Below are 27,498 nucleotides of genomic sequence, written 5' to 3' on the forward strand. Positions count from 1 at the left end.
TCTGGGGGTTCCCCGGCGTCCTCGGCGTCCCCGGTTTCCAGCAGTACCTCACGCGGCCGCCATGTTGCTCGGGCGCGCGCCTGAACAGCGCGCGCCGGGCGAAGTTAATTTATTCACTGCTCTGGCAGTGAAGACCCGCCCCCAATACAGGAATATGATCTCCTGTCAAGACAAGAGTCCTCACCTGTCTGCCAATCAAGGGAACCTATCCAGGATGGCTCCACGCAGTCCTCCAGGTCTGCCTTCACTTCTGATTGGTCAGCCACACTTTATAATGCCAGTCCTTCCTATCATTCATTGCTCGACATAGTTTTCACTTGGATTACTACTCTGGCGTTTTCTCTCTCATTCACTCAGGTTACGACTTGGCTTGGCGGACGTCTCTCTCTGGCTCTAGACCCCTGCTTGGACAAACGACCTTCCAGTATTCTCCAATCCCAGACCTTGGCTAACGGCAACGACAACGGCATTTCTACACCGGTACCGGCAAGTATTGCTAGCGAAATACACCTGGCCTGGCAACGCCAAAATCACCACACTCCGGACACGCTCCCTTTGCTGCGGGTGCGTGCTTCTATACGTTCCTCACCTCAGTGAAAGGAACGGGTCTGGTCTGCGGGCAGCACCGGCGTAACATTATGTCGAGCCCACAAGACGCAGACCAGACTGTGGACTCTATGATGACGGCCATGTACCAACAAATACAGGCCTTAACGGATCAAGTGGCTCTCCTCTCCCAACAGGTATCGGACCGCCCTTTACAGGCTCCGCCTGCGGCTGCACCCCCGGCGCAGCCTGACTTATCTTCCACTTCATTTTCAGTTCCGAAGATTCCGGCTCCAAGGCCCTACGCAGGGGATCCACACACCTGTCGTGGCTTTCTCAACCAGTGCGAGATCCAGTTCGAGATGGCTCCCCAGCTGTATGCTACTGGCCGGAAAAAGGTAGCCTACGTATATAGTCTGCTCACAGGTAATGCACTGGCATGGGCCTCTCCGATCTGGGAACTACGCCCTGATATTACCCGCGATTACGCGGCCTTCAGACGGGACTTTCGACAGGTTTTTGATATCCCCGCACGTCAAGAGACTGCTTCTGATACCCTGCTAGAGCTTACACAGGGACGTCGGCCTGTGGGTCAATACGCCTTGGAATTCAGAACCGTAGCAGCTGAGACTCATTGGGGTCAGGAGGCTTTAGTCGCCGCCTTCTGGAAAGGTCTATCGGAGTCTCTGAAGGATGAACTTGCTTCCCACACCAGGCCAGAGTTACTGGAGGATCTCATCACCCTGGCTTCTCGTATGGATCAGCGCCTTCAGGTACGCCGCGCTCAGCGTCAGCTTCCCCGGGCTACGCCTTTCCGTGCTTCCTTTTCCAGGTTCTCTACTAACCAGAGACCCGTCGTATCCCTGTTACCGGCGCTGGAGGCTCCAGAGCCGATGCAACTTGGAGTTCAGCAACCTCGGGTACCGTCACGACAACTTCGCTCTACTGGGGAATCGTGCCATCATTGCGGAGCTTCTGAGCAGCGTACCCGTAACCATCCTCCATCTCCGGGAAACGACTAAGCCCAGTGAGTACGAAGGGGCGCTCTCTGGGTACTGAATCTCCTTGTCCCCCTCCCAGAAGGGAACTTCCCAAAAGATTGACTATTCCCGTCTCCCTTTCAGGACCGACTTTCCGCACCTCCACTGCCGCATTTATCGATTCCGGCGCAGGAGGGAATTTCATAGATCAAACCTTTTCTGAGCAAAATCAAATTCCGCTTTCCAGGAAGGACTCTCCCGTTGCCTTGGTCGGGATTGATAATCGACCTCTCACCCCAGCTTATATCTCCTTAGAGACCGGACCTATCACCCTTTCTACTCATTCTCACAAAGAGACTCTGGGTTTTGATGTTATTCATGCCCCAGGAACACCTATCACGCTTGGCTTGCCCTGGTTACAGAAGCATAATCCACTCATCGATTGGGTGTCTCCTAACCCTATTAACTGGAGGTCAAGGTCAGAGAAACCCTTTTCCTCTATCAAGCAACCATCCTTTCTATTAGCCAATACATCAAGTTCTCTGAGGGAGTTGCCTTCTCCATACGCCGAATTCTTGGACGTTTTCAGCAAGGCTCAGTCTGAACTTCTACCTCCTCATCGTTCCTACGATTGTCCGATTGATCTGGTACCTGGTTATACCTTGCCGAAAGCCAAATCTTATCCTCTCTCGTTGCCCGAGACCAAAGCTATGGACGAATATATTCGTGAGAATCTTAAGCGGGGCTTCATACGTCATTCCAATTCTCCTGCGGGGGCTGGATTCTTCTTTGTCAAAAAGAAAGATGGTACTCTCAGACCATGTATTGATTACCGGGGTCTGAACCATATCACGGTGAAGAATCGTTATCCACTCCCACTCATCTCCGAACTCTTTGATAGACTTCAGGGGGCCAATCTCTTTACTAAACTGGATCTCCGTGGGGCATACAACCTCATCCGCATCCGGGAGGGCGATGAATGGAAGACTGCCTTCAACACCCGTAGCGGACACTACGAATATCTAGTGATGCCCTTCGGGTTATGCAACGCACCGGCAGTTTTTCAGGACTTCATCAATGACATCTTCCGAGACGTTCTTAATATATTTGTCATTGTATACCTGGATGACATCCTTATTTTTTCTCAAAACTTACAGGATCATATCATCCATACGAAGTTTGTGCTTTCACGCCTCCGCGAGAACCGGTTGTTTGCTAAAATGGAGAAATGCATTTTTCATCAGTCTACCACTTCTTTTCTCGGATACATCATCTCCAACAAAGGTTTGGCCATGGACCCAGAGAAGCTAAAGGCCGTCATGGATTGGCCACAACCCAATTCCCTCAAATCTGTTCAACGGTTTTTGGGTTTTTCTAATTATTACCGGAAGTTTATCCGCAACTTTTCCACCATTGTCGCTCCTATCACGGCACTGACCAAAAAAGGTGCAGACCCTTCATCTTGGTCTCCAGAAGCTGTCACGGCATTCGAGACACTGAAACAAACTTTTGTCTCTGCTCCCATCCTTCGACACCCTAACACGAATTTCCCCTTCACCTTAGAGGTTGACGCTTCGGACTGTGGGGCTGGGGCGGTTCTGTCGCAGAAATTTTCTTCTCAGGATAAACTTCATCCTTGCGGGTTTTTCTCCAAAAGATTTTCATCGGCAGAGAGGAATTATGACGTGGGCAATAGGGAACTTTTGGCCGTCAAAATGGCTCTTCAAGAATGGAGACATCTTCTGGAGGGGTCAAAAGAGCCATTCACCATCCTTACGGACCATAAGAACTTATTGTACATTGAGAATGCCCGTCGCTTAGGTCCTCGCCAAGCTCGCTGGTCGTTATTTTTCTCTAGATTCAATTTTGTTCTCTCATACATTCCCGGCACTAAGAACGTCAAGGCGGATGCTCTCTCCCGGCAATACTCTTCTGAAGAGAGATCAGAGAAAACCACTGAGTCCATCCTCCCTAAACAAAGAATCTTAGCAGCTGTGGCATTCAAGAATCTGGAGAGGATCATCAAGTCTCAAGAGAACATCCCGTCCGGTCTTGTGGTTCCTAAAGACTCTTTGTATGTGGAACCCAAATTTATCCCTGAAATACTGGACTGGGGACACGCCGTCCGTTCGGCAGGGCATCCTGGATTCAAGAAAACCTTGGACCTCATCCGTCGTACCTTTTGGTGGCCCAATATGGCTAAAACCATTCTGGAATTTACACGGTCCTGTCCGGTATGTGCGCGTAACAAGATTCCTCGTCAGAAACCTCAGGGTCTTCTCTTACCTTTACCTATTCCGGAGCGTCCCTGGTCCCACATTTCGATGGATTTTATTGTGGAGTTGCCTAGGTCGAATGGCATGAATACCATTCTTGTGGTAGTAGATCGGTTTTCCAAGATGGCACACTTTATCCCTCTCAAAGGATTACCCTCCTCACCCGCCCTTGCGGATATTTTTGCCAAAGAGATTTTCCGGATCCATGGGATTCCTACATCCATCGTGTCCGATCGGGGTTCCCAGTTCGTCTCCAAGTTCTGGAGAAATTTCACCAAGAGACTAGGTATCTCGTCTTCCTTTTCTTCTGGATATCACCCTCAATCCAACGGACAGACCGAGAGGGTTAATCAATCCCTCGAGAAATACTTAAGGTGCTTCGTCTCTAATTCTCAGGATGACTGGGCAGAATTACTTATCTGGGCTGAGTACGCATTCAATTCTTCCAGGAATGAGTCTACCCACGAGACTCCCTTCTTTATCAACTACGGATTCCATCCGGCTCGCCTACCTATTACTAAAGAATCCTCTGGGGTACCAGCCGTGGACGAACATATTGCTCTCCTACAAGACTCTTGGTCCAGAATACAATCTGCATTACAAAAAGCATCCTTGACATCTAAAAATCAGGCTGATCGTCACCGTCGTCCGGCACCCGAATACAAACCCGGGGACAAGGTTTGGCTATCATCCAAGAACATCCGTCTCAAAACGCCTTCCCTCAAATTGGCTCCTAGGTTCCTGGGTCCCTTTTCCATTTTGGAGCAGGTTAATCCGGTTTCTTTTCGACTCCAACTTCCTCAAAGCATGAGAATTCCGAATGTCTTTCACACCTCACTTCTCAAACCTTTTATCTCCAGTAGCCTCTTTCCGGATCACACTTCGAAACCAGATCCTGTGATGGTACAGGGTAACGAAGAGTATGAAATACAGGCTCTACTGGATTCCCGTCTTTCAAGAGGTAAAGTCCACTTCTTGGTCCACTGGAGAGGTTTTGGACCTGAAGAGAGGTCATGGGTACCCCTGAAAGATATTCATGCTCCAGGACTCCTCAAACGCTTTCGTAAGAAGTTTCCATCAAAACCATGGAAGGATCGTCCTGAGGCCGATCCTGAAGGGGGGGGTACTGTGAGGAATCAGGGATCATGGCGCCCGCGCCCTGGTTCCTCTGCTGATATATTCCCTCCTGCTGCCGTGGCGCGCACACCTCGCCAGCGCCACTCACCTCCGTCGGTTCTGGGGGTTCCCCGGCGTCCTCGGCGTCCCCGGTTTCCAGCAGTACCTCACGCGGCCGCCATGTTGCTCGGGCGCGCGCCTGAACAGCGCGCGCCGGGCGAAGTTAATTTATTCACTGCTCTGGCAGTGAAGACCCGCCCCCAATACAGGAATATGATCTCCTGTCAAGACAAGAGTCCTCACCTGTCTGCCAATCAAGGGAACCTATCCAGGATGGCTCCACGCAGTCCTCCAGGTCTGCCTTCACTTCTGATTGGTCAGCCACACTTTATAATGCCAGTCCTTCCTATCATTCATTGCTCGACATAGTTTTCACTTGGATTACTACTCTGGCGTTTTCTCTCTCATTCACTCAGGTTACGACTTGGCTTGGCGGACGTCTCTCTCTGGCTCTAGACCCCTGCTTGGACAAACGACCTTCCAGTATTCTCCAATCCCAGACCTTGGCTAACGGCAACGACAACGGCATTTCTACACCGGTACCGGCAAGTATTGCTAGCGAAATACACCTGGCCTGGCAACGCCAAAATCACCACACTCCGGACACGCTCCCTTTGCTGCGGGTGCGTGCTTCTATACGTTCCTCATCTCAGTGAAAGGAACGGGTCTGGTCTGCGGGCAGCACCGGCGTAACATAGCGCCAAATACAGCCTTGACTCCTAAAGGAGCTGATCCAGCGATTTGGTCTCCCGAAGCTACTATGGATTTCCAAAAATTGAAGAAAGCATTTGTCTCAGCGCCTGTGCTTGTGCATCCGGACCATGGACTGCCCTTCACGCTCGAGGTAGATGCCACTGATGTTGGAGCCGGAGCAGTGTTGTCCCAGAGAAAAACCTCTCAGGCCAGACTTCACCCTTGTGCTTTTTTTATTTTTTTTATTCTTCCGCGGAACAGAATTATGACGTGGGAAACTGTGAAATCCTGGCCATTAATATGGCCTTAGAAGAGTGGAGACATCTACTTGAAGGTACAGAGAACCCTGTCACCATTCTGACTGATCATAAAAACCTATTGTATATTGAAGGTGCGCGTCACCTGGGGTCACGACAGGCACGTTGGTCTTTTTTTTTCTCTAGATTCAACTTTATCATTTCTAATCTTCCCGGTTCTAAGAATGGGAAAGCAGACGCTCTCTCCTGACAATTCTTGGTAGAGGACAAGATGGAGGATCATCAGGAGACTATACTTCCCTCATCTTGTATACTCTCAGTCAACACCTTCGACGCTTTAAGGGACATCACAAAAGCACAAGCCAATGCTCTCAGATTATCGGAAGTTTTCATCAGGGAGATTTTTCGTTTTCATAGAACCCCCTTGTCATTGTCTCGGATCAAGGTTCATGGTTAATTTCTAAATTCTGGGGGGCATTCTGTCAACAACTGGGCACTGCTCTCCACTTTTCTTCCGGATACCACCCTCAAATCTATGGTCAAACCGAACGGACCAATCAATCCCTCGAGCAGTTAATACGCTGTTTGTCACGATGTGCTCACCCCAAAAAAGGTGTGACCATGGGGCTGACGTGGGGAAGGATATAAACACCACCCACAGCCGCGTGGGTGCGCCTGGAGTATAGGTTGGTCGAGGTAGCCGGGTCTGGGTTGGAGAGGTACAGATAGTCGATATACTTGCCTTGGTCTGAGATTAGAGAGGTACGGATTGTTGCAGGTACTATTAGCCGGGGTCAGGTTTGGAGAGGGGAGAATAGTCATTGTACGGGTGCTGAGGTCAGGGTTGGAGAGGTGCAGTTTGTCGTAGATAGCTGGGGTCAGGAGTACAGAAAAGTGTAGTCCAATTCAAGCCGGGTCAATAACAGAGAGCTGCGAACAGAGAGATAAGACTGCGAAGGCTAGGAAACAATGAACACAAGGGAAGATAGGATTATGCTCAGCCAATGTGCCAGTGGCACAGCTGAGCATATAAAGGAAAAGGCGACCAATGAGGCAGGAGAAGGTATCAAATGGGGAAAAGGTTTAAGCACATACATTCCTTGTCTCCCAGTGTGCTACTTAGATATATGTTGAAAATCCAGGAGTTCATTACTATATTATTCTCTAGGGTTCTATCTGTGGACCTAATAGACTGCAGGATCAACCTTTACAGTATGTCCAACTACCATGTAATATATCATTACAACATCAGGTGCTCTGGCAGCCTAATGAGGTTTTCATTATGATATGCCTTAAACGTGGCATTGAAGTTAGGCAGTTTACCGATTATTTGGAGTGTTAGCTATCACAAACTACCATAGAGGAGTGTCCACTGTGGTTATATGTACCATACTATTCAGCTAGACTTACCAGTTTCATGTACTAAAGTGTATTAATTCAGCATACTGATTGCAAAACAGGATTTGTACACATTAACTAGTGGAACAGGTTTAATAATATATGTTCCTTGTCTCCCAGTGTGCTACGTGTATATGTGCTGAATATTCAGAGATCTATCACTGAATTTCCCTCTAGGGGTTTGTTCTGTGGGTTTAACAAATTATTAGATCAACCACTACAGTATTGCCACATTGATACATCATATTATTTTGCTTGCTATAGCTCACATACATAAATGTGATATGCCTTAAATGAGGCACTGTCCTTGCTACAATAATTGAAACATCTTATTGTTACCACCATGAAAATAGTTACAGTTGTTCAAACCCTTTTTGAAGTGAGGTGCTCCATAGAGTCAATATCTGACAGATCTTGTATCCCAATACATTTCAACAGTTTACACACACTATATAAAATCATGATTATGAATGATATATTGCGCTGATTATATATCACCATCAACCTATTAGTGTCAAAATGCTGACTTATTAGGTATTGTACCCCATACTTTGAATTTATGACCAGTCAGATCTATTGGTAACTACACCGATCACTGAGTTATTTTATTTCACTTGCTTTATTCTAAGCGCCAATTCCTTTTAATTTATATGGACTACATTTTATATTTTAAATCAACTACATTACACAACTTTTTTGACTTTGGTGCACCAAATGGGGAGCTCTTTTTCGTGCCTACTTTTTTATGTTAATACTCTCACCAGTCCACTTCATCTGCAACCCTTTTTATTGCCATTCGGTATATATATTTTATTCTCACTGTGCTGTAACAATGCACTTTAACAATAGACCCATGAGCTCACTGCGGAATGTGGATTGTATTCTCTCTCTGACAGCTGGTATTTCTGTGTAATTTGTGGAGTTAAGATGTATGGCGCCATTGCTGTTTTGTAATTTTGTATCCAGGTGTTAAAGTGGTGGTACCCACTCCCCCCAACCTTTTTTTTTTCTCTTTCTGTATCCCTTTCCCTGTTTATCAAAATCTAAAGAAAATAATAAGAAAAGGAATATAGTATTAAAATGGCGCCGACGTGAAAAGGATATATTCACCAAGGAGAAACCGATATGGATTCCAGACAGTAGAGTTGTGCTTAAAGAAAATACAAAAAAACACAAAACATAGTGTAATACTGCAGATACAGAACAACATACAATGTAACACAAATATTCAAGAAATATATATCAGCTGAGATCAAGGGTGATGGGATAGGAAAACATTTAATAAAATGGATTTAAAACACTGGACATAAAAACATATACAAATAATATAAACACAATAAGAATAAAACTATTGATTGGACAATAAGTATGGGACAAAAAATCAGCTACACCAGGTGGAATGCCCACTCACCGGACGAAGAATATAAACAGGCGGTGGATAAATCTGAGAGTATCCCCTCTCTTTCAGGTCACACAGCTACTGCACCGAGATCTGCAACGGGTAGCCGCGAACGTATGCGGTCTGATGTGTGCAGCTACCTTCCCGTTGCAGATCTCGGTGCAGTAGCTGTGTGACCTGAAAGAGAGGGGATACTCTCAGATTTATCCACCGCCTGTTTATATTCTTCGTCCGGTGAGTGGGCATTCCACCTGGTGTAGCTGATTTTTTGTCCCATACTTATTGTCCAATCAATAGTTTTATTCTTATTGTGTTTATATTATTTGTATATGTTTTTATGTCCAGTGTTTTAAATCCATTTTATTAAATGTTTTCCTATCCCATCACCCTTGATCTCAGCTGATATATATTTCTTGAATATTTGTGTTACATTGTATGTTGTTCTGTATCTGCAGTATTACACTATGTTTTGTGTTTTTTTGTATTTTCTTTAAGCACAACTCTACTGTCTGGAATCCATATCGGTTTCTCCTTGGTGAATATATCCTTTTCACGTCGGCGCCATTTTAATACTATATTCCTTTTCTGTTTTTTGATCTGACCAGGGGGTCAGTTTTAGTATTTAGGCAGCCCCCTATGTGAGGTTAATCCTCCTATTAGGGTATATTACTATATATAGTTAGCGCTACCTTCTCTGTTTTTGCATCTAAAGAAAATAATAAGTTACAAAAAACAATAGCCACGTGAGATTACCAAAGCTCTATACATTATAATTTCACCTGTGAAGATCTCTCGTGTTGGTCCTCTGTAAGGTACTGTACAGTATCACTAACTACAATTAATCTACAATTCCACAGGATCAATATGGCTACTAAAACGTGGAACTACAAAATGGTATTAGAATGGCATACGAAAATATGTAAAATTTCAAATCATAATATAATGAAAAGACACAAACTGAATGTCAAATAAAATGAAGCCTTTATTTAATTTATTTCCCCAACAAAATATTTATATAATATCATTCTTATTAGCCATTTTAGAACTTTATTGCTTACTGGAATGATTGGTTGTAGAGCATAATCATTGTATCTTAACCAGCTATGTATATGTTGAAGGAAAGCGAGTCTGACATGGAGACGTTTGTCAAAGAACAAATTGTTTTCTTTAAGCACAGCACACAATTAGGGTTAATAGTATAGCCTTGCCTCAGTGTGTGAGTGTGTGTGTGTGGGGGTATTTGGTTAACATGTAGAAATTGAATTCTTCTGTCCTTTGTATCCAGTGTCTGCAGCTAGTAAGCTAGTACTTAAAACATGTATTTAATGTCTAAGTAGGGACCGTTGAGAGAAGTTTTGCATCTCTGGAGACTTACTTCAATTGTGTTGTTTTTCTACAGCCTTATGTTCTAGTCTCATTCTGAACTGTATCTCTTTTTCTGCAGGAATGCAACATACCAGTTACACACCTGGTTATACTCAGTCTATGTTATGGGAGTTCCAAAGCCCAATATATTTAAACTGATTTGTTGCTTTTAGAATAGATTATCTGTAAATAAATATAATGTCTTAACTTCACTTCCAGAACCAATAGGAATTGAGTGTCTGTTATAGGTTTACAAGTGGCTTTAACTTGAACCACCTCATTTGCACAACTGTTATACAAGCAGCCCTGTAAGGACCAAAAGTGTATTGATAGCAGGGGCATGTTTAAGAGGTTACATCTTGGTGATTGATGCCTTTTATAAATATCTCACACCTATTAGTATTTTTGAACATGTAAACATGTTGAGCAAAGATTTGAAAAGGGTGTGTCTGATGTTCCCTCTCACACCATTCCCTTATTTTTATTGGCTTTCGGATTAACAGTGTGGTATACAGTAGGGTCAGAGGATATACCTGATTGACGAACTGTTCCCCACTCAGAGGCCATGAAGAAAACCATACCATGGCTAATTTCCAAAGAAACCAAGGTTGCCGTTTTTGTTTTTGCTTTAAACATGGTTGCATTTGTTTAGAGAAGATAATTATTTACAAAAAGTTGTTTCTAGCTCAGCTATGGGATAGCACATGTAAGCACACAATTGCAAATATATACAGGCATACCCCGCATTAACGTACGCAATGGGACCGGAGCATGTATGTAAAGCGAAAATGTACTTAAAGTGAAGCACTACCTTTTTCCACTTATCGATGCATGTACTGTACTGTAATCATCATATATGTGCATAACTGATATAAATAACGCATTTGTAACAGGCTCTATAGTCTCCCCGCTTGCGCACAACTTTGGAACAGGTAGGGAGCCAGTATTGCTGTTCAGGACGTGCTGACAGGCGCATGCGTGAGCTGCCGTTTGCCTATTGGGCGATATGTACTTACTCGCGAGTGTACTTAAAGTGAGTGTACTTAAAGCGGGGTATGCCTGTACTGTAGTGGAAGTTTTCAATTGCAATAAAAAAAATGCTGCTATTTTGATGCCGAGCCATAAAAAAAAAATCCAGGTTGGTTACAGTCCAATGAAACACCAAAATACTACATGGTTTTAACCACTTCACTGCCAGAGGTGGGCTTAGGGAGAATAGTACATTTGTTTAATTCCTTTACAATGACCTCTGTTTATTATGTAATTGTTTTGGTCTTCTGGCTACTGTACTGCATGTTAAAGAACACTGTTTAGTTGTCTATGTCTGGGTACTTGCTAAAAGTACAAATTGTCTCTTGAGTATTTAGATTTGATCGAATAATGAATGTTTTGGCAACTGACCATACAGATGGTATATTTGCCAAGACTATAACAGTGCACTTACCTAAATTAGATCTACTGTTTTGCATACTGTGCCAATATATCATCCGACTCAGCTGGCTACCTGCCTTTTATAACATAATATTTCACTTTCATAAGGCTGAACTGTAAAATATAGAATTTAATTTTTTTTAAGGAATTTTGCAACCAAGCAGCAGATATTAATATGATGACTATTGAACTTGTTTCATGTAATATATTTATGGTTCCTTCAACCAGGCTGGATGTCTCAAGATAAATTAATTAAGCAAAAGTTAAAATACATGTACAGTATACAGTTTCTGCACACAAAAAGGTTAGTAGGTGGCATTTTACAGTCATACTAATATTTTTGTTATGATATTATGTCTTTGAATGTATGTTAAAATTGATCATAACACCACAAATATGAATACATGAATTATACCTGTGTGCATGTTTACTCAATGAAAATTAGGGCCTCATGCAGAGAGCATCGTTATTTCAAAACTCGCCATTTTTTGTTCAATTTCGCGCAGAAAACGGCAGAAAATGGCGAGTTCCGAAAAACGCGCCATTTTGTTTTTTCAATTGCTAAAACTCGCCTCGCGGCTGGCGAGAACCTCCATCTCGCCATTTTTAAAACTCTCCGAATGCAGAGAGGTGCGAATGGCATATAGCGGCTGTTCGCGCCAAAAAATGGCGCGATTCTCGCATTTTTGCCGCGCCAGGAAAAGATGGCAAGATGGCGCTCGCCGCCTATAGTAAAGGGGAAAAAAAGGCGCGAATTTGTTTTTACACGTTTCTGAAGCGCGCATCTCGCCAATTTAAACTCGCCACACGCATCCATGTTAAACATAGCAGAATTCGCACTTTTCTGCATATGGAGAATAAAACTCTCCAAAAAAGCTACTTTTTATGAAATTCGCCAATTTTAAAATTCTATGCTCTCTGCATGAGGCCCATAATTCCTAGACAAAGTACTGTAAGAAAACTTGCTTTAAAATAGTTAATGGATGTGAACATTGTCATTATTTTGCAATTGATTCTCAGCCCAGAGTGGTTCAGTTTACAGTACACGTCGTAAAATTGGTACAGGCCAGAAATGTGCACATTGCATCACTTTGTTAATCTAAGTAAGAAATATTCCAGCCAATTTATAAGAAAGCCTTTGCCAGAGAGTCTTTCTTAAATACATTTTGTTGTTAGTTTTTCCAAACATCTTTCTTCTAAATTAAGCCCAAATCTTTGATACCAGATTCTCAGTTAGGCTACCAAGTTTCAGAATACATGTACAATATTTTAAGAAAATTATATACAAACGCTGGTGCTCAAACCATGCTGGGTAAGGTACCAACCAGTTCACTAGAAAAAAGTACACAAATAATAAACCAGAAGCATGGCTTCTGTAAATACTTACAGATATTCTATATTAAAAGTAGAGATGGGCAAAAGAATTTGCGGATTTTGATTCGCCTCGGATCGGCTGTTTCCTTGGGCTTGGAGATTTACGCAGATCAGTCTAAAAAAATGCCAGTTTGATGGTTTTGTTCTATCACTAGCAATCCACATGATGTTTTAATAATTTGAACCAAAATCCGTAATCTGCATAATCCGTGATCTGTAGATGAGGAGGAGGAGAAGCTGAGGAGGCGTGTAAGTAGAGATGCAACTTCAAGCTGAAGCCGTTTGTTACAGTGTTTAGCTGTGCGTTGCTGCTGTACTATTATAATTAAAAAGCATTTATTTAATAATAGTTTTTACATTAACCTGCTGTGATTTAATGGACTTTCAGTGAAGTGGGCTCTGGCCCTCATGCTGCACATGTTACTGTGATTGTAGTATATTATCTTGCTATATATAATGCAGCAGCAGTTATTATTATTATTGATATTACTAGGAAAAATTACCCCAACAACAATTATTAAGCTTCCAGAACAGTTTAATTGTAACTCTGACAATGTTTGGCAATGACAGACAGGGATATTATATCCAATGCTGTACTCCAGATTGATTTTGTATCAATTCTTTAATAGTACACTATTGGCGAGTGATGAAGGGTGCTTCTTTAATGCAAAGTTATGCTAATAAAAAAATCACTCTAGTGTAAAAAAGTATACCTTATTTATGTAAGAAAAGTGGGACGTAGCTGAACCATTAAACAACAAACAGTCATTAACCTGCTGTGATTGACTAGTCTTTCAGTAAAGTGGACTCTGCCTCTGGCCTTTATGCTGCACATTTTTCTCTAATTGTAGTATTATATATATAAAAGCAGTTATTATTAGTATGGATATTACTGGGAAAATGGATTCCAAGAATAAATATGAAACTTCCAGAACAGTTTCATTCATCTAACACTGATAATCTTTGCAAAGAACAGTCAGTGATAATATATCAAGTACTGTACTACAGCTTGACTTTCTATCATAATTCTCTACTTGTAAACTATTGGCTGTCATGCTTATTTACACAAATAAAAATCATTCAAGAGTAAACAACCATTAAACAACTGGGCAGACAGGCATCGATAAATTAACCTGCTGTGATTGACTGGACTTTCAGCAAAGTGTGCTCTGCCTCTGGCCCTCATGCTGCACATTTTTTTGTGATGGTAGCATATTATCTTGATATATACAGCAGAGTAGTTATTATTATTAGTAGAAGTAGTAGTATTGATATTACTTGGAAAAATAACACCAAGAATAATTATTAAGCTTCCAGAGCAGTTTGTACAGTACATTTTTGGATAATCAATGTGATAAACTAAACTGGTCCCAAATTGAGTTTTTATATCATTCTCTCTCTGCCGTGCACATAGGGTGCCGTCCAATGCACACCGGCAGCAAGAAAAACAACAACAGCAGCCATCACTAGCTGTCATTGCATATTAATAAAGCTCTATATACTGTATAACAAAGTGAAGTAAAATAATTACATCAACAACATGTCTAATAGTAGAAATACCAGTTATAGTCTTGTGAATAAATATTTGGAAAGTAGACGTAGAGGTTGGGGAAAAAGAAGAGGTGGATATATTTTCGGTGGAGGTCGTTGTGGTGGTGGCATTGGTTGTGATGAATTACATAAAGTTAAATCAGTTAAAAGTGGTGCTGTTGGTACTGGTGTTGATTTAGCTACAACTTGTACTCAAAGTCATCATAACAGGAGAGATGAAAACATTCAGGCTACACTTTTAGGGCCTCATTCTAGTTGCTTCTATAACCAAATCATCGAGGATTTTGAGCAGCTATCGCTAACTTTTGCTAGGTAGCTATTCAGAAAGCCTCGATGAGTTTGTTAAATTGTGCGGTGAAAGCATTTTTTGGCAATATCTGGTTCCTGCTCAAACACATTGAGCGGGAGCTGCAAAAATCCAAATAGCGCCATTTTGATAAACATCTTGTATTCTAGTAGCTACTGTACGATGAGATAATCAGAGCTCTAGACATGCTGGCGAGAAGGGATCTGAAAGCAGGACTTAGACAAAAAAAATGCAATTTTCCTGCATCAAATTGATGCGAGGAGTCTCCGGAGCTGATACATATAAATATCAGCTCCGGAGACCCCCAGCATAAATTCGATGCTATAAAAATATATTTACAGGCAACTTCATTACCAAAGCAGCTAACCGCTAAGGCAATAAGGAGTTAACTGCCAGTGCCCACTTTATTGTGGGTAGCGGGGGTGGGCCAAGGTGGCATTTTGCCTGTGGTGGGTGCTTAGGCCTTGCGGGGAGTTGCAGGAGGAGTTAACCCCTTCATTGCCTTGGCAGTTAAAACCGCTACGGTAATGAAGGGGTTACCCCCTCCCGCTACCTACCCAGTAGGCATAAACACCCACTGAGAGCCAAAGGCCACCTTCACCCCCCCCCCCCGCTACCCACAATAAACATTACAACACAATACAAATACAATACTAAACAATACACCCATTCATTGCCAGTGTGATTACCTATGTCCTAAATGGGAGCAAAGATAACTACAATGGCAAGGAATGCGCAACCCCTCTACCCCCAACAACCCTCCTCAACACATACAGTACAGTAATGGGCAAAATTACTATTATCTACATATGGATAATAGTGCATTTGCCCAGTCAAAATAAAACATTATCCAGCAAGCATAAAGTAAATAAAACTTCTACTTACCCCTGCCAGGATGAAGGTCGTCCTCATCAGCGATCTCCATGTCGTTGTCCTCCGTTTGCAGAAACACAACAATACAAAATACAATCTAACCCATTAATCACCGTAGCGATTAGTAACCGCTATAGTAATTAAGGGGTTAACCCCCCTCCCCAGCTACCCACCTGGGCGGCCTAACACCCAGACCAGGGCAACTAAACCCACCCCCCACCCATTGAGTGGCACAGAGGTCCATCATGCCCATATAATATGGGCATGATATGACATTATAGCAGTAAATGGGCAACCTAAAAAAAAAACAACATCACCAAAATACACAATAATAAAAGAAATGCCCAAGCACCTAAACACCAGAAGAATAAAAGAACTAAAAAGCCTAAACAAAACATCAATAAAAGCCAAAACATCAAACGCCACAACACCAGAAGAATAAAATTAATCTCACACCTAAACACCAGAATAATTAAATAAATCAAACACCTAACCAACAGAACAATAAAATAAATCTAGCCCCTAACCAACAGAACAGTAAAAGAAATGTAACCCCTAACCAACAGAACTATTAAATAAATTAAATGCCTAAAAAATCTTAAAATGTAATAAAAACAAGCCCTACGAATACATACTGCTGCGGCAGACTTTATTCTAACAAATCACCGTTTTTTCCCTGGCTTGTTCCTGGAATGCGACGCTGTTCACCCGGAGCATGCCGCGTTCCCAGCCACGGGTCATGCCCGGCTGACGCGCGGTTCATGTGTTAATTGATAATGGTTCAGGATTTAATAGGCTGCAATGTTTCGCGTGTCTGCCAGATGGCATAAATTCATGAATTGTAATGCAGTATATATATATATATATATATATATATATATATATATAAATATATATATATATACTGTATAACAACAACCCCTATAACCCCTAACATACTGTACACATACAGTACAGTATATGCACATCAATGATACTATAGGCCGGCGGGGGCGAGATGTGTTTGCAGCAGAGAGAGATCCGTTGCTCTCTCTGCGCAAACATCGGCACATTAAAAATTATTTCAAATAAATTTTTATTCATAGTGTAGATGTGCAGGGGGTCTCCGGAGCTGAACCGCATTGGTTTCAGGTCCGGGGACCCCCTGCTTCCCGAGATACAGACTCCTTTATGAGGTGCCGGTATCTCTCTGCATTTAAAGGTCCCGATCACGTGACCACGGAATGTAAACAAAGCAGAGGGATACTGGAACCCCATAAAGGGGCCTGTATCTCGGGAAACAGGGGGTCCCCGGACCTAAAACGGAGAACCTCTGCACATCTACAGTATGAATAAAACACCCATATCAATAAACACTCATTCATTACCTTTGCGGCTATGTGCTATGGTAACGAAGCAGCATGAATGTATTTTTAATAATATTGTACAGTGAGCAGGGGGTTCCCTGAGCCACAAATCAAAGCTCAGGGGACCCCCTGCTCCTGCACAATATTATTAAAATACAGAAATGCTGCTTCATTACCATAGCTGATAGCCGCTAAGGCAATGAAGGGGTTAACCCACTGTGCCCGCTTTATTGTGGGTAGCGGGGGTGGGTGAAGGGGGTATTTGGCCCTTGGTGTGAGTTTAGGACTTGCAGGGGGGTTGCGGGTGCACTTAACCCCTTCATGACCGTAGCAGTTAATACCGCTACGGTCATGAAGGGGTTAATCCCTCCCGCTACCCCCCCCCCCGCAAGCCCTAAACAACCACCGTTGGGGCTAATACCCCCTTCACTCACCCCCGCTACCCACAATAAAAAAAATTCACACACAGCAGCCCCACAATAAATAAATAAATCTAAATAAATAAATACATGAATATAAATATATATATATATATATATATTTATATATATATATATATTTATATATATATAACAACAACCCCTGTAACCTCTAACATAATACACTACTGTATATGCACATCAATGATACTATAGGCATGAATGTATTTTTAATAATATTGTACAGTGAGCAGGGGGTTCCCTGAGCCACAAATCAAAGCTCAGGGGACCCCCTGCTCCTGCACAATATTATTAAAATACAGAAATGCTGCTTAATTACCATAGCTGATAGCCGCTAAGGCAATGAAGGGGTTAACCCACTGTGCCCGCTTTATTGTGGGTAGCGGGGGTGGGTGAAGGGGGTATTTGGCCCTTGGTGTGAGTTTAGGACTTGCAGGGGGGTTGCGGGTGCACTTAACCCCTTCACGACCGTAGCAGTTAATACCGCTACGGTCATGAAGGGGTTAATCCCTCCCGCTACCCCCCCCCCGCAAGCCCTAAACAACCACCGTTGGGGCTAATACCCCCTTCACTCACCCCCGCTACCCACAATAAAAAAAATTCACACACAGCAGCCCCACAATAAATAAATAAATGTAAATAAATAAATACATGAATATAAATATATATATATATTTATATATATATATATATATATTTATATATATATATATATATAGAGAGAATCCAATGCACAGCCGGCACACCATATGCAAGTAAATAAGTTTTGGTGCTTATCCCATAAAGCAATAACAGACCATACGATACCGGTTGCAACACGACATCAAGGGACAGCACGCAGGTAAGTAAATCAAAAATGTTCTATATTTGATAGAAGACACAAAAACCGACGTTTCGGTCCCCCAGTGGAGAAAGGTCCCACTGGGGGACCGAAACATCGGTTTTTGTGTCTTCTATCAAATATAGAACATTTTTGATTTACTTACCTGCGTGCTGTCCCTTGATGTCGTGTTGCAACCGGTATCGTATGGTCTATATATATATATATATATATATATATATATATATATATATACAGTGGTTGACAAATCACCAAAAAATCTACTCGCCACACAAAAAAAATCTACTCGCCACCTAGTACCAAACGTGTGCTGCTTGGGCCAATATTTACTCGCCCGGGGGTTAAATCCACTCGCCCGGGGCGAGCAAATGTATAGGTTTGTCGAACACTGTATATATATATATATATATATATATATATATAACAACAACCCCTGTAACCCCTAACATAATACACTACTGTATATGCACATCAATGATACTATAGGCATGAATGTATTTTTAATAATATTGTACAGTGAGCAGGGGGTTCCCTGAGCCACAAATCAAAGCTCAAGGGACCCCCTGCTCCTGCACAATATTATTAAAATACAGAAATGCTGCTTCATTACCATAGCTGATAGCCACTAAGGCAATGAAGGGTTACGGCAGAATAGCATGTTTATTGGGGACATTTGCCCCCAATAAACATTGCAATAAACAACATACAGTACACCCCCTGTGTATTTAAAATACATAAACAACAATAAATACATTAAATACATATTTTTAATGTGTCTGTTAAACTTCCCTGCCTTGACTGTAATCTGTGTAAGGCCCCCTCCCCCTAATGTGTCTTTTATACTTCCCTGCCTTGACTGTAATCTGTGTAAGGCCCCCTCCCCCTAATGTGTCTGTTATACTTCCCTGCCTTGACTGTAATCTGTGTAAGGCCCCCTCCCCCTAATGTGTCTGTTAAACTTCCCTGCCTTGACTGTAATCTGTGTAAGGCCTCCTCCCCCTAATGTGTCTGTTAAATCTCCCTGCCTGTGTTCCTGTGAGTGCAGTTTATGTAAATGTGGGGAGGGGGAGGGGGATCCCGATGTCCATACAGTATAATGCAGCGCCTCACTGCCAATGGCCCACCCCGTGAGGCCTAACCACCCTCGGGATGCCTACATACCCTCCCACATAAACCCCCCACCCCGTGAGGCCTAACCACCCTCACCCACTACCCACAAGGGAGGCCTACCCACATACCATTGCCCCCCCTCCACGCCCCCCATCCTGCCCATGGCCCCTCCGCTGCTGCAAAACAGAGACAAAAATTAAAACATCCAAAGTAATGTCCCCTAACCCCTTAATCACCATAGCGGTTATTAACCGCTACAGTCATTAAGGGGTTAACCCACCCTCACCCACCACTCGGGACGCCTACATACCCTCCCACACAAACCCCCCACCCCGTGAGGCCTAACCACCCTCACCCACTACCCACAAGGGAGGCCTACCCACATACCGTTGGGGAACCTCCCCCCCCCTCACCCCCAGTACCCACAATAAAAACAATACAGTGACCCACAATAAGCATCATTATATTTATTAAATACATTACCCACCCCCTGTGCCCCCCCATAAATACAAGATTTATCCTTTTACAAACAGGGTTCATAATGCAGCCCCACGCAAGTCCCCGGTGGGCTGGCGGGGCACCTGACAGACCTACAGGGTACCAGCAGCCCTTTTCAAACAGGTTCTGGAGGCCTGCTGGTGGGTCCCGCCAGCACCATGGCCCCCAGGTGGTCTCCTTGGGTCACCGTGGGCCACAATTGGGTCCCCACGGTAGGCCCAAGGATGTCTGGGAGCCCCGGGTCAGACCCACAGGTGTCTACGGGGCCTCAGGTGTTTCCCACGAGTGCTCACTATGGGTCCGCGGTGCCCCCACAGAAGTGGGACCACACATCTTCATCCCCGCACCTTTGGGTTCCCACGCTCTGATTGGCTACCGTACCATGTGTGGACGGCCATGTTTCTTTTAATGACCTCATCTTAAAGGCAATTGAAGCAAAGCCATTGTGATTGGCTGTGCTTTCATTGCCTTTAAGTGAAGTCATCATTTTTTTTTATCGGCCAAAACACATGGTTTTCACGGCCCAATCAGGGCCGTGGGAACCATATGACGAAAATGTGACATCATAGGCCTTTAAAAGCCTATGTCGTCTCATTTTGAAGCCAGCCGCTGAGGAGGAAGGAACTCCTACAGAAGAAGAAGGCCAGGGCGTGGCCGAAGGCGGGAAGAAGACCCCGGAAGAAGATAGAAGAAAGAAGAATACAGATGAAGATGGATTACAATTAGAAGACCCGTGGATTGATTTGGATTTTTAGTTTAATGTTTATTTTTTTATGGTTTTTTATTTTATGGGTTCCTGTGCGTGGTGGTTTTGATCGTGAGTAAGCAGTTCAACGGGAGTCGGTGGGGTCAAGTAATGGTAAGTGAACTAAAGAAATGTATTTAATTGAACTTGTTAATTTTTTTTAATTGTTTTCTTTACATGTTTATTTAATTTTATGTGGTATATCATTTCTTGCCACTGTATGTATGTCTAGAGAGATATATACATACAGGGTAAGAAATTATAGTGTTTTAAAAGCTTGATTTGATGTGTTTTTAATTAATTTGACTATGCATTTATGCTTAAATGTGTGTTTAAAGTATTTTAAAATTAGATAGATGTAATCGTTGCTATTGTATGTTGTACTAGAGGTCAGGGTTAGCCTTGGTTGTCAATTTTTTATGCTTGTTGGTACTTATATATTTTCACAGGCTACATTGTTCAGTTGCAGGTTTGAATTAGTTAATTGTTTAATTGTTAGGGATGGAATGTAAATTGTTTAGGGATGGAATGTAAATTGTTTAGGGATGTCATTAATGAATGGTAATTGATTTATGTTTACCGGATTGGTTACAATAGTATATTTGTTTGGAGTTATCTGTATTTTGCTTACAATGTTATTGTTAACATTCATTTGCAGAATGTATATGGTGCTTAGATTGTATGCATCATATATACAATGTAAATGCAATGTTTGTGATTTGAGGTTTTTGATTGGCATTTGATCTTTTTGATTGTAATATCAGTTAGGATTATGAAAGGAAATTAATTGTATTGTAGTGTGTATTTATGGAGAACAGTTATTTTGAGTACAGAATGTTTTTCATAACCCTTCTACATTTATTTGTATATTGGTTCATCATGTGTGTATATATATATATATATATATATATATATATATATATATATACAGTGGTTGACAAATCACCAAAAAATCTACTCGCCACACAAAAAAATCTACTCGCCACCTAGTACCAAATGTGTGCTGCTTGGGCCAATATTTACTCGCCCGGGGGTTAAATCCACTCGCCCGGGGCGAGCAAATGTATAGGTTTGTCGAACACTGTATATATATATATATATATATATATATATATATATATATATATAGTTAAGTTATGGTGAGTAAAAAAAGTGACAAAAACCCTCCACAGGAAAGCAAATATGCAAATATATGTATATATGTATTTGCATATATATATTTATATATATATATATATATATATATATATATATATATATATATATATATATATATATATTTGCATGATGAAGCCAATGTACAAATTCATGGGTGAAGGGTGAGTATCGGGCCAGTGTGGCTTAACCCCTTAATTACCTTTGCGGTTATTATCCGATATGGTATTTAAGGGGTTAATTGATATCTGAATGTAATTGCAATGTATTGGCTTTGTATTGGCTATGTTTTTTGTGGGCAAGATAAGGATGTTGCTGGCGACTGAGACTTCTTATTGATAAGGTCAGTAGTACTTCATTTATTTGAATATGCTAGTTAATGTTTTTAATAATGGGCAAATAATCTATTATCCCTATCTGGATAATAGTTATTTTGCACATTATTGTACTGTAGGTGTTGGGGGGGGGTGTATGTATTGAATGTATAGGCCAGGTTTATTTTTTTTACATTCAGGGTTTGTTCCGTGGTTCCGCGTGAGACCTCTGGAGACCACCTGCGGGTCTCCTCGGGTATCTCACGGGTATCAGGCTTGTGGTTCCACGGGTGACACATGCGGGGATGAAGCGGTGGCCTCACATCTGTGGGGGCACCGCGGACCCGTAGTCTGCGGGGATGAAGCGGTGGTCTGATATCCGTGGGGGCACCGCCGACCCATAGGTGCGGGGATGAAGTGGTGGTCCCACATCTGTGGGGGCACCGCGGACCCATAGTGAGCACTCGTGAGTTCCCCAGACCCCCGTGGGAACCACTCGAGGTCCCGCAGACACCTGTGGGTCTGACCCGGGGCTCCCAGACATCCTTGGGCCTACTGTGGGTACCCAATTGTGGCCCACGGTGACCCAAGGAGACCACCTGGGGGCCATGGTGCTTGGCGGGACCCACCAGCAGGCCTCCAGAACCTGTTTGAAAAGGGCTGCTGGTACCCTGTAGGTCTGTCAGGTGCCCCGCCAGCCCACCGGGGACTCGCACGGGGGGCTGTGTTATGAACCTTGTTTGTAAAAGGATAAATCTTGTATTTATGGGGGGGCACAGGGGGTGGGTAATGTATTTATTAAATATAATGATGTTTATTGTGGGTCACTGTATTGTTTTTATTGTGGGTACTGGGGGTGTGGGGAGGGTTCCCCAACAGTGTGTAGGTAGGCCTCCCTTGTGGGTAGTGGGTGAGGGTGGTTAGGCCTCACGGGGTGGGGGGTTAGTGTGGGAGGGTATTTAGGCATCCCGAGTGGTGGGTGAGGGTGGGTTAACCCCTTAATGACTGTAGCGGTTAATAACCGTTATGGTGATTAAGGGGTTAGGGGACATTACTTTGGATGTTTTCATTCTTGTGTCTGTTTTGCAGCAGCGGAGGGGGGTATGGACGGTGATGAAGATGAGGATGGCCTTCATCGTGGCAACCGGTAATGGGTAAGTGCTATATGTATTTTATGTATTTATTCTTGTTTATGTATTTTAAATACACAGGGGGTGTATGTTGTTTATTGCAATATTTATTGGGGGCAATTGTCCCCAATAAACATGCTATTCTGCCTTAACACTTCATTGCCTTAGCGGCTATACACTATGGTAATGAAGCAGCATTTCTGTATTTTAATAATATTGTGCGGGAGCCGGGGGCCCTCTGAGCTGAACCGCATTGATTTGTGGCTCAGAAACCCCCTGCTCATATCCCTCTGCTTTCTTTACATTCTGCGGTCACGTGATCGGGACCTTGAAATGCAGAGGGATACCGGCACCTCATAAAGGGGCCTGTATCTCGGGAAGCAGGGGGTCCCCAGACCTGAAACCAATGCGGTTCAGCTCCGGAGACCCCCTGCACATGTACACTATGAATAAAAATGGTTTTTAAATAATTTTTAATGTGCCGATGTTTGCGCCGAGAGAGCAGCGGATCTCTCTCTGCTGCAAACACATCTCGCCAGGGGACGGCTTCTCGGCAGTTTCTTGCCAGACAGCCGTCTCGCCACCAGTTACTAGCCATTTTATCAAATGGTGGTGGCGCATTCATTCGCCAGGAATTCGGCCCTTCCTGCATACAGCGAGGTTAACACGCCAAAAACCTGGCGAATTGAAACCCTAGCGAATGCCATTTTTCGGCCCTTTCTGCATAGGCCCCTAAGTCATTGTTCTACAACTTCTTCCTGATCACGGTTCTGGAGTTTGTTTTCTCAAATTAACTGTGGCAAGTCACTGTCATTTTGCTTATAAGACCTTGACACATACAGTATTATATACTGCTATATACATACTATGTAGATGTAATATATAATATAAATCTGTCACTACTCGAACAGTTTAATATGAAAGATACTGTCTAGTTGGTAGAACAGGTTTTATTCTCATTGTGTCTCTGATGGCAAATCTATAATGCCCATGAGGGTATTGTATTGCTCCATCCCCTTTTGATATGGCAGGGAAAGGAGCTGCAGTTAGTAGTTCCAGGCTGATGGAGCATTGCTATGGCAACCCAATGCTTTGATAAAGAGGAAAAGCTGCATGCAGCCATAAGGTTGCAGGAAGGCAGGTGCACATAAAAATAAAGAGGATAGAGCTGTACGTAACCATTCCAAGATTGAAAAAAATATATAGGAATGAAGCAGGGAATCTCTGGTGCTGAACCGCATAAATTTCAACTCCGTGGACCCCCTGTTTTCTGAGATACTGTCGGTGCTCCATGATTCTTAAATCTCCCAAGATAAATTGGGAGGTTTAAATCACCATTTTGTTCACCCAGCTGGGATGCTACTGGCAGCATCTTCTAAAGTAAGTATATCAGGAAGCAGGGAGTCCTGAGAGTTTTTTGTTTTATGTTTATTATTTTCTATATATTTTCTTGATTGATTGGCCCAGTAGCCAGTGAATATGAGAGGCAGGGTATAATGTATATTGTATGAGAGACGTCACTTTGGCTCAAACCCTGACAAAGCACCATCGTGCAAAATGTGTAGGGATTGATCAAGCCTTCCATGACATAATTTCCTGTTTGTGGGCCAAGCATAGTGGACTTAGTTCAGCTGTGTGGTGTCTCTGCAAACCGGAATCTTCTCCATCTGTTCTGATGCCAACACCTGGCTCTGCTGTTATGAATGCATCAATGTTATCCAAATTGTAATTTTGGATATACTTTTTTCATCTACATAAAAATTTGATATTTTACTTACCTCAGTGCGCCTGCTTTCTTTTTCCATTTTTTGTTTCCAAGCGTGTGGAGTGGATCGCTTCACCTGAAATGGGCAGGAAGAGGAAGTACAGCCTTTTTCTGACATCTTAAAATGGAATTTACTAAGAGCTGACTTGCGCAGAGGGATTCCTTTGTTTTGTTTCTCCCACGGTAAATTGGGAAATTTGAACCACCATTTTGTTCATCCAGTTTGGGATGCTACCGGCAGCACTTTCTGAGATAAGTATCTCAGGAAACAGGGAGTCCCTGAAACTGAAATGAATGTGATTCAGCTCCAGAGAACCCCTGCTTTATACCTAGAGGAAAAATTAAACCTTTGGTGGATCCTCCCTTTTAAACATCGGCGGGCCACCAATGGGGTTAAAGCCAGGACTTCTGTCCGGGCCTGGTCAGTTGTAAGTGATGACCCTTCAGTGTATGGCCTGCACCTCTTCTCCAATGGGGCCCCTTTAGGCCCAGCACTCCTTGGGCCTGTAGGGCTTTCGGCTTCGCTGGCCGCTGCCCATCCACCCCCCCTCATTCACGAGCTTGTAGGGCCCTTACGTTTACCGGCCATTTTTCCTCCAGCCTGGGTATACCTTTCACGAACCTCCAGCAGACTCATCTGAGGGCCCCAGGTAAGCCTATTGCCCCCTTATACTCCCCAGGCCCATTACCCCTTAATAATCCCCAGGTTCATTACCCCCTTATACTCCCTCCCAAGGCCCATGCACCCTTATTCTCCCCTCGAGGCCCATACCCTTTTATACTCTCCCCCCCTGGTTTATACTCTCCCCTCCCAGGCCCATACCTCCTTATTCCCCCTCCCACCTCCTGCCTCGCTCCCATGCCCATACATCATTATACTCCCTCCCATGCCTCATCCTCCCACCATGCCCATACATTCTTATATCCCCTACCACCTCTCCTCCATACCCATACCTCCTTATACCCCCTCCAAGCTCTCCCCCATTATTTTTCCTCCCCTCTCACCCATACCTTCTCCCCCCACCCCTTGCAGGGCCCTAATTTTAATACTAGCATAATACCATAATATCTCTTATACAGTGCACACTAATTCAAGAATTATCCTGGGAGGGACAGCAACCCCTTAAAAAGTATAGGTATAGTTATTAGAATGTTAAACTCCATGCAATATTTGTGTTCTAATTTATTAACAAATTAGATTAGAGGCCATTTTTTTTATTATTACTTGCATTTTTTATTGATCTTTTTTTCCAAAATGAAAGAAAAGAGTACATAAAAAAAGAAATAGGGGGGGGGGGTACATTGATACATATACTTTGGTAATATCACAGTAGGGGGTGGAGTTTTGGGAAGGAGGGATGGGGACAGCAAGATTAGAGGTATTTTAAGGAAGTTAGAGGTTTACCATTAAGTACTGCACCGACACACTTTATTCGAGCAAATACCCGGTATGTACCTGGCAGATACCTGGAATGCGCCACTCCTGACCTCTGACAAGCCCCGTTGCATTTGCCTTCCCAGCCTGGGTTCATGCCTGGCTGATGGGCGGCTGATCTGTTAAATGATAATGATTAGGATTTAATAGGCTGCAATGCTTCGCGTGTCTACCAGATGGCATAAATTCATGAATTGTAATGCCGTTTATATATATATACTGTGCAGTATTGCAGCCAGAGGGAATAAAATGCTTCAATCCCTGCTTGGAAAATAACTCAATGCACTCGGGCAGAAAACAGTCACAAACCTCAATACACCCGGGTATACCCGAATTCGTGGGACTAGCCAAGCTCGAATAAAGTGTGTCGCCAGTGTATTTATGCATGGATATTTATTTACACGGAAGGTATATGGAAATCCTAGTATAGTTGTTTTATTTTAGGGCCTTTCATTCATTATTTTCATTTTATTGCTCTTCCCCTTTTCCATTGGACACCCATCCAGGTATTTTCCACCCTTTTAATAAAGTTTAATTCTGCATTCCTATTATTAGTTTGTCTCTTGTTCTTGGGTTCTGACACCTGCCTCTCTGTGGGATAGCTTCTCGTGCTCATTCCCTCATCCAGAACCAATATATGCAGGTATACAGTAAGTAAGAGTTAGGTGATGGGATAACCATACTCCCTCATTCATATTCATTACCACACTGCCTTCCTAAATATTTGATAGACTATTCTCAGCCTAGATAGACTTTAGACATGATATGTTTATAACTTGTTTTTTGACTCATTCACTGTCACCTCTTTTCAATAGCACTAATTTTCTGTGGTTCTACTTTTAATCCCACAAAATGGCCAAAGCTTTTCTTTAAATGTAGCCAAATGCTTTTAAACAGTGATTTTAATATCCACACTGCTAAAATAGTTGACCTGAACCCATAAAACACTTTGCAGATCTCATATAATTTAAGTTCCCATTCAATGTGTCTTGTTTTTTTGGCATTGCATCACCAGATATACAGTAAATGGAGATCTGATTCCATCTATTCCTGTTAATATATATATATTACTGAAACCATCACCGGAAGAAGA

At 42.9% G+C, this 27,498-nt stretch overlaps 1 long non-coding RNA gene across 1 annotated transcript in view; it reads right to left on the reverse strand.

Moving 5' to 3' along the window:
• The window catches only part of LOC142492114 (uncharacterized), a 42,393-nt gene extending 17,347 nt beyond the window's left edge, over positions 1-25,046 (reverse strand). The window contains exons 1-2 of the long non-coding RNA XR_012800750.1: positions 24,984-25,046; positions 12,909-13,109 (exon numbers count right to left, since the gene is read on the reverse strand). This is a non-coding gene — a long non-coding RNA (uncharacterized LOC142492114). The remainder of the gene's footprint in view (positions 1-12,908; positions 13,110-24,983) is intronic.
• Positions 25,047-27,498: the final 2,452 nt, after the last annotated feature.

The sequence above is a fragment of the Ascaphus truei genome, chromosome 4 (genome assembly GCF_040206685.1).
Source record: "Ascaphus truei isolate aAscTru1 chromosome 4, aAscTru1.hap1, whole genome shotgun sequence".
Classification (NCBI taxonomy): domain Eukaryota; kingdom Metazoa; phylum Chordata; class Amphibia; order Anura; family Ascaphidae; genus Ascaphus; species Ascaphus truei.